The sequence below is a fragment of the Ricinus communis genome, chromosome 1 (genome assembly GCF_019578655.1).
Source record: "Ricinus communis isolate WT05 ecotype wild-type chromosome 1, ASM1957865v1, whole genome shotgun sequence".
Taxonomy (NCBI): domain Eukaryota; kingdom Viridiplantae; phylum Streptophyta; class Magnoliopsida; order Malpighiales; family Euphorbiaceae; genus Ricinus; species Ricinus communis.
Window position 1 is genome coordinate 13,780,151 of NC_063256.1, and position 3,329 is coordinate 13,783,479.

General features: G+C 31.5%; 1 long non-coding RNA gene across 1 annotated transcript; it reads right to left on the bottom strand.

Moving 5' to 3' along the window:
- Positions 1 to 895: 895 nt before the first annotated feature.
- On the bottom strand, positions 896 to 2,745 carry LOC107262433. Its single transcript, XR_001536312.2, has 2 exons — positions 2,208 to 2,745; positions 896 to 1,311 (listed from the first exon to the last, which is right to left on the bottom strand). It is a non-coding gene; the product is annotated as an uncharacterized LOC107262433 (long non-coding RNA).
- Positions 2,746 to 3,329: the final 584 nt, after the last annotated feature.

Here is a 3,329-nt window from a genome sequence, read left to right on the forward strand (position 1 = left end):
ATTAGCTCGAAGGATCAATTAGCAGATATGCTTACCAAAGCTCTTGGTCATAGTCAATTTCTTCAATTTCGTTCCAAGAGTGGAGTCTCCAATGGAACCTCCATCTTGCGGGGACGTGTAGAGACTAAGTCCATGATATTAACAAACTCTGATTCAAATATATAACAGCTAAGATAGCTGTTGTAATCAATTGTAATAACTTAGATTGTACAACTCATTTTCTAAATCTTACTATTGTAACTATATGCTATTTTATCTCTTAGATTCGTGTAATCTCTTCTATAAATTGTAATCACTGCAGCAATCAATATATAACTTTCAACACAAATTCAATATCATTATACGCCAAACAACTAATTACCTGCTAAAGAAAGTTTTCTCAAAAATCTTGAAATTTCCTAAAAAGGCACCAGGAATCTTGAGTTGTAACTCATTTCGGGAAAGATCAAGTGTCTCCAAGACTTGGCAATTGCTCAGACTATTTGGAAACGAAGTTCCAAAAAGCCTATTTTGCGACAAACTGAGCAAAGTGAGATTGTTACAGTGCCCAAACTCCATATTGGAGAAGCTACCAGATAAGTTATTTGTTCACAAATTGCAGTTTCCTCTGCTTCCCCATTTCATGTACGCGCCTCTCTCTCGTCGACATTTAAACGTGAAGTCAACCTCTTTGCCAGAAACTCTCTTTCACGTCTCATTGCTCGAGTTAGTTTAAGCAAGACATAAAAGAAAATTAGTTTAGGCATTATAGCTCTAAGCAATGTGTCAGTTCGTAGGCTAGAGAGAAAAACCTTGACGATAGAGAAATTGTAAGTTCATCTCCAGCACGAGGAGCAGGACTTGAATTGCCAAATGCCGCTTCATTTGCTTCCAGCATGAAGAATATGAAAATGAATTTCCTGATACTAAGTTACTACATAAATTCAAATGAAAATAACAGGCAAATATAGTAGCCAAATGAACTGCAAATACTATATATAACAAACAAGTAGCTGCTTTTGGTATTGCAGTTTGGCAACATGTTCCTTCAATTCTGTCACATAAGCTCTTATGGTTCTCACGTTCTCCTCTGCTGCATTTTCTTCATATTAACTAAACTAGAACGACGATAGCATGAAGTTCCTTCCTTTGATGAAACGTCTCCACATTCTTCACTTTTTGTAGGAGTCTCTTTCTCAGACTCTGGCTGGGTCTCACCGGATATGAAATGAAGTCTTCATTTTCCGGTGCTCTGTTTTCAATCTCATTTTTCAAAACTTGCTGGGAAGTTGGATTCCCGCCAGGGATATATGACCGCTTCTTTTCCCAACCCTGCAAGGAAAAACAATTTCAGGATGTAGTCAATAGGAATCGGACAAGTACTTATTGAACTTGCTTAGATGGTTATGACAGTAGCACTTAGGTGTTATCCTAGAATCCTTTATTACAACATGCAAGTATTGATATGAGATAAAACTTGACAATAAAAAAGTAGTTAATATTCAAATCTGACCTGAGCTTGCTTATCAGAGTCATCAAACCAAGAGTGAATAATATCAAATTTACCAATATCGGCACCTCTTATAGTTTCAGCAACTTAGTAAAGTAAAATCAAGCCATGCTCCCATTTAATGCATATAATATCTTAATGATATTCTCCCATGTTTGTGAAGCTGTTTCACTTCCAGCAAGGTCTTCGAAATTTTGATAATCATGGGTGATTTCAGAAAGGTTAATAAACTGTTATTCTAATTCAGAATGGACATTTTCATTATAAATCTCTAATCAATGATCTTAATTGTAAAGTCTCTCTGTCGAGTCTGCACCCAGGCCAGTACTCAAAAGATCAATTAATGAAGCTATAAAAGGAAACTACAAAATCAAGTGATTTACTTTAATATACATCCTGATTTTCCACCCATTTTTGTAAAAATGAAAAGCCTCCTTTGTTGTCTATTATCATAATAATTTATAATTTTGATAAGCAGTAACAACAGATCCAGATTAAGCAACGATACACTCATCTCAAAATAAAGAGATTAATTCAATTGCAACAAAATCTAAGAAAAAGAGAGAAAGGAAAGTTAGTAACAGAGCAACAAAACATTTGGTAAAACCTGCCGTTTCTAAAATGATAGTATCCAATTTACATAAAAGAAAATGATCATGAAACACAGCGTTTCCTTCAATTTAAGCGTGGATCTTAAGGAAATAAATTCAATACTCACGAAATTCTCAAGATAAGAACAATGCGGCAAGCTTTTCAAACAGAATCAGAGAAAGAGAGAGAGAGAGAGAGGAGTGTTGAGAGAGAGAGGGAGGAGTTTTTAAAGAGAGAAGGAACGAGAATGGGTATTTTTGAGGACGAAGAAGAAGAGATTTGTTTGTCTGTGTCTTCAATGAAGAAAAAAGGGCAGCTTTGTGTTGTGACCCACAATATAAACATTTGATTTTGTGAGCGCCAATGGCTAGTTTCTGTATATTCTTCTGCTGTGTTGGCATGCCTTTAATCGCCAATGCCAAAGTTTTTTGTTCGGGTTGGTTGTATATATGGGATAATTTTTTTTCTTTAAAAGCTAATTTTATGGTTTTTTTTTAACCAATAAGATGATGAGCCACAATGGACATTTTATCTATTTAAAATATATCTTTTACTAATTAATACAATTGCATTGCTCAATTTTGTTAATTTTATTAATTATTAATAACAATATTTTTCTGTCAAAACAATATCTAAATCTTCATACATTTGTGTATAAATCTGAGTTAATTACTATTATCTTATTGAAGTTTAGACAAATTTACAAGTCCAATCTTGCTTTTTAAAAAGTAAAATAATTCCTTCATAATATTTGCTTTCTTAATTATTAACTCTTTTTATCATTTTATTTTATCAGTCACAAAATACTTATTATAAGTTTAATTTGATATAATGAAGAGTTAAATTTAGTTCTTATACTTAATATCAAATACTAAAATTCTTTTAAAATAATTTTTATTTTCAAATTTTTCTGATTTCCTTCAATTCTATTAGAAGAAAGAAAATCATTGATAGATCTTTTTATTTATTGATTGATCTTTTAGGAAAACAAATCATAGATAGCTCATTTAATTATTTATTATTCTTTTTGTAATTAATACACTTAATGAAAATAATTTATGCAACTAAATTCAAAGGTAAAAACTAATTCAAAGTTAATTTAATATACATAATGCAAATAATTTATGCATCAAAATTAATGAATTTGATAATGGTAGTAAGTGTTAGAATTAATTGTGTAGGCAAATAATAGGAATAAACTGATAGTTGAGATTTTTAACTATTTAAAATAAAAAATAACAAAAAAATT